General features: G+C 45.1%; 1 pseudogene; it reads right to left on the minus strand.

Moving 5' to 3' along the window:
• Window positions 1-1,686: 1,686 nt before the first annotated feature.
• On the minus strand, window positions 1,687-2,846 carry LOC135535963 (mRNA decay activator protein ZFP36L3-like; annotated as a pseudogene).
• Window positions 2,847-5,631: the final 2,785 nt, after the last annotated feature.

A 5,631-nucleotide genomic window follows, 5' to 3' on the forward strand; every position in this document is an offset into this window, starting at 1 on the left:
TAGAGTAGAGCTCAGCCAGAACAATAGAGGGGCAGTAGAGCTCAGCCAGAACAATAGAGGGGCAGTAGAGCTCAGCTAGAACAATAGAGGGGCAGTAGAACTCAGCTAGAACAATAGAGGGGCAGTAGAGCTCAGCCAGAACAATAGAGGGCAGTAGAGCTCAGCTAGAACAATAAGGGGCATTAGAGCTCAGCCAGAACAATAGAGGGGCAGTAGAACTCATCCAGAACAATAGGGGGCAGTAGAACTCATCCAGAACAATAGGGGGCAGTGAGCCCAGCCAGAACAATATAGGTGCAGTCGAGCCCAGCCAGAACAATAGAGGGGCAGTAGAGCTCAGCCAGAACAATAGAGAGTGGAGGGGTAGTAGAGAGTGAGGCTCAGCCAGAACAATAGAGTGGCAGTAGAGCTCAGCCAGAACAATCGAGTGGAGGGGGTAGTAGAGCTCAGCCAGAACAATAGAGGGAACAAGAGGGGCAGTAGAGCTCAGAGCCCAGCCAGAACAATAGAGGCCAGAACAATAGAGAGGGCAGTAAAGCAGAGCCCAGCCAGGGTCCAGGAGGGAAGCTGCCGGTCTACAGCAGGTTAACAGTGGTTAAAGAGGGTCAACTACCTAATGAAGCTAGCTAGCAGACTCACAGCGCAACTCTTTAGCTGACAGGGAATGCCTATAGTATTATGGCATTACGTTTAATGCAAACATAAGTATCAAGAGTGAAAAATACATATTTCAAATGGAAAATGCTATTTTTGCATAGATACAGTACATAGAGTACTGGCATATTCTTTGTGTGCACCACATGTTCTCTGCTCTTTCAAGGACCTGTCTTCTGCTACTGATTAATGTTCTACAATAATTGGAAGTTTCGTTAATGAATACACGACTGAAAGATATCGGGTCTACTATTCCATCAGAACGTTGTGGGCACCATCAGAACGTCGTGGGCACCATCAGAACGTCGTGGGCGTCATACCCGATCGGCTGAAGACTTCCACAAATACAGACACATCCTAAGGATATCACCACTAGGATTGCAAAATTCCAGAAACTTCCCTAAATAAGCTTTTCCAGAAATCCTGGTCTGAAGATTTCCTTCATCCAAGCAGGAGTTCCTGGTGATTTCAGGAAAGTTTCTGTAATTGTGCAACCCACCCCCCCCCCAACAGCACAGTCTACTACCCCAGCCCCAGGGGAGAGAACCACCTACCCAGAGCCAGAAATGTCCTCCTCCTTCCCAGCCTCCTGCTCCTCATCGTAGGGCTCCAGCTTCACTCCCTCCTCTCTGAGGCGAGCAAATGAAGGGCCGTCTTCATTATCAGAGCCGTGCTTGTGATGGTCGTTTCCTTCCTCATCATCATCATCACCACCTTCTCTCCAGCCTTCTGCTGCTCAGCCTTCAGAGGTTCCAGCTCTGGTTTGTTCCGGGTGAGTTCAGTCTCCTCCTGTGGGGAGGGATATGATGTCCTTACTTCATACCCTGTTAATCAATCATTATACTACCTCCACGCCAAACATGATCTTGATGCCACAAGATTCTAAAGTGATCCTGGACGCCAAAGATGATCCTGGCGCCAAAGATGATCCTGAAGCTAAAGATGATGATGCCAAAGAGGCTAAAGATGATCCTGAATTTCAAAGATGATCCTGATGCTAAGATTATCCTGACGCCAAAGATGATCCTGAAGCTAAAGATGATCCTGATGCCAAAGAAGCCAAAGATTATCCTGACGCCAAAGATTATCCTGACGCCTAAAGATTATCCTGACGCCAAAGATGATCCTGAAGCTAAAGATGATCCTGATGCCAAAGAAGCCAAAGATTATCCTGACGCCAAAGATTATCCTGACGCCAAAGATTATCCTGACGCCAAAGATGATCCTGAAGCTAAAGATGATCCTGATGCCAAAGAAGCCAAAGATTATCCTGACGCCAAAGATTATCCTGACGCCAAAGATTATCCTGACGCCAAAGATTATCCTGACGCCAAAGATTATCCTGACGACAAAGATGATCCTGAAGCTAAAGATGATACTGATGCCAAAGAGGCTAAAGATGATCCTGACGCCAAAGATGATCCTGATGCTAAAGATTATCCTGACGCCAAAGATGATCCTGAAGCTAAAGATGATCCTGATGCCAAAGAAGCCAAAGATTATCCTGACGCCAAAGATTATCCTGACGCCAAAGATTATCCTGACGCCAAAGATGATCCTGAAGCTAAAGATGATCCTGATGCCAAAGAAGCCAAAGATTATCCTGACGCCAAAGATTATCCTGACGCCAAAGATTATCCTGACGCCAAAGATTATCCTGACGCCAAAGATTATCCTGACGACAAAGATGATCCTGAAGCTAAAGATGATACTGATGCCAAAGAGGCTAAAGATGATCCTGACGCCAAAGATGATCCTGATGCTAAAGATTATCCTGACGCCAAAGATGATCCTGATGCTAAAGATTATCCTGACGCCAAAGATGATCCTGAAGCTAAAGATGATCCTGATGCCAAAGATTATCCTGACGCCAAAGATTATCCTGACGCCAAAGATTATCCTGACGCCAAAGATTATCCTGACGCCAAAGATTATCCTGACGCCAAAGATGATCCTGAAGCTAAATATGATCCTGATGCCAAAGAAGCCAAAGATTATCCTGGCGCTAAAGATTATCCTGGCGCCAAAGATTATCCTGGCGCCAAAGATGATCCTGAAGCTAAAGATGATACTGATGCCAAAGATGATCCTGAAGCCAAAGATGCTAAAGATTATCCTGACGCCAAAGATGATCCTGATGCTAAAGATTATCCTGACGCCCAAGATGATCCTGAAGCTAAAGATGATCCTGAAGCCAAAGAAGCCAAAGATTATCCTGACGCCAAAGATTATCCTGACGCCAAAAATTATCCTGACGCCAAAGATTATCCTGACGCCAAAGATTATCCTGACGCCAAAGATTATCCTGACGCCAAAGATGATCCTGAAGCCAAAGATGATCCTGAAGCCAAAGATGATCCTGAAGCCAAAGATGATCCTGAAGCCAAAGATGATCTTGATGTTAAAGATGATCCTGACGCAAAAGATGATCTTGATGTTAAAGATGATCCTGATGCTAAAGATGATCCTGACGCTAAAGATGTTAAAGATGATCCTGATGCTAAAGAGGCTAAAGATGATCCTGATGCTAAAGATGATCCTGATGCCAAAGATGATCCTGATGCTAAAGATGATCCTGACGCTAAAGATGTTAAAGATGATCCTGATGCTAAAGATGATCCTGACACTAAAGAGGCTAAAGATGATCCTGATGCTAAAGATGATCCTGATGCTAAAGAGGCTAAAGATGATCCTGACGCTAAAGAGGCTAAAGATGATCCTGATGCCAAAGATGTTAAAGATGATCCTGATGCTAAAGATGATCCTGACACTAAAGAGGCTAAAGATGATCCTGATGCTAAAGATGATCCTGATGCTAAAGAGGCTAAAGATGATCCTGACGCTAAAGAGGCTAAAGATGATCCTGATGCCAAAGATGATCCTGACGCTAAAGATGTTAAAGATGATCCTGATGTTAAAGATGATCCTGATGCCAAAGACGATCCTGATGCTAAAGAGGCTAAAGATGATCCTGACGCTAAAGATGATCCTGATGCTAAAGATGCTAAAGATGATCCTGATGCTAAAGAGGCTAAAGATGATCCTGACGCTAAAGATGTTAAAGATGATCCTGACGCTAAAGATGATCCTGACGCTAAAGAGGATCCTGATGTTGTTGGGAACTGGGCTGGGTGCTTATACTGACAGCGAGAGAGAGAGAGAGAGAGAGAGAGAGAGAGAGAGAGAGAGAGAGAGAGAGAGAGAGGGAGAGAGAGAGAGAGGAAGAGAGTCCAGTACCTTGCAGACGATGGGCTGAGTGCTGCTGGTCTCTGAGCAGCACAGGTTCTCTCTCTCAGAGTAGCAGGCTTTCCGTTTCTGCTCCTCTGCTGAGCTTGAAGAGGCTACAGGGGGGACAGAACTGTCTCCCCCTGCCTCCCCCGTCTCCCCCTCAGCCTTGCCCCCCTCTGCCTTGGGCTGCTTCAGTGGAAGGTCCATGCGGAAAGTGATGGCGCAGGAGGTGCAGTACTCCTCAAACCCATACAGGTACCTAAGGAGGATTACCTCACCATAACAACAATACAGGTACCTGAGGATTACCTCACCATAACAACAATACAGGTACCTGAGGGGATTACCTCACCATAACAACAATACAGGTACCTGAGGATTACCACAACATAACAACAATACAGGTACCTGAGGATTACCTCACCATAACAACAATACAGGTACCTGAGGATTACCACACCATAACAACAATACAGGTACCTGAGGATTACCTCACCATAACAACAATACAGGTACCTGAGGATTACCACACCATAACAACAATACAGGTACCTGAGGATTACCACACCATAACAACAATACAGGTACCTGAGGGGAATTACCACACAATAACAACAATACAGGTACCTGAGGATTACCACACCATAACAACAATACAGGTACCTGAGGATTACCACACCATAACAACAATACAGGTACCTGAGGATTACCACACCATAACAACAAAACAGGTACCTGAGGGAATTACCACACCATAACAACAATACAGGTACCTGAGGGGAATTACCACACAATAACAACAATACAGGTACCTGAGGATTACCACACCATAACAACAATACAGGTACCTGAGGATTACCACACCATAACAACAATACAGGTACCTGAGGATTACCACACCATAACAACAAAACAGGTACCTGAGGAATTACCACACCATAACAACAATACAGGTACCTGAGGATTACCACACCATAACAACAATACAGGTACCTGAGGGGATTACCTCACCATAACAACAATACAGGTACCTGAGGATTACCACACCATAACAACAATACAGGTACCTGAGGGGATTACCACACCATAACAACAATACAGGTACCTGAGGGGATTACCACACCATAACAACAATACAGGTACCTGAGGGGATTACCACACCATAACAACAATACAGGTACCTGAGGATACCACACCATAACAACAATACAGGTACCTGAGGATTACCACACCATAACAACAATACAGGTACCTGAGGGGGATTACCACACCATAACAACAATACAGGTACCTGAGGGGATTACCACACCATAACAACAATACAGGTACCTGAGGGGGATTACCACACCATAACAACAATACAGGTACCTGAGGGGGATTACCACACCATAACAACAATACAGGTACCTGAGGATTACCACACCATAACAACAATACAGGTACCTGATGGATTACCACACCATAACAACAATACAGGTACCTGAGGGCGATTACCTCACCATAACAACAATACAGGTACCTGAGGATTACCACACCATAACAACAATACAGGTACCTGAGGGGGATTACCACACCATAACAACAATACAGGTACCTGAGGGGGATTACCTCACCATAACAACAATACAGGTACCTGAGGATTACCACACCATAACAACAAAACAGGTACCTGAGGATTACCTCACCATAACAACAATACAGGTACCTGAGGGGATTACCTCACCATAACAACAATACAGGTACCTGAGG

This window comes from Oncorhynchus masou, unplaced genomic scaffold, assembly GCF_036934945.1.
Source record: "Oncorhynchus masou masou isolate Uvic2021 unplaced genomic scaffold, UVic_Omas_1.1 unplaced_scaffold_5383, whole genome shotgun sequence".
Lineage (NCBI taxonomy): Eukaryota > Metazoa > Chordata > Actinopteri > Salmoniformes > Salmonidae > Oncorhynchus > Oncorhynchus masou.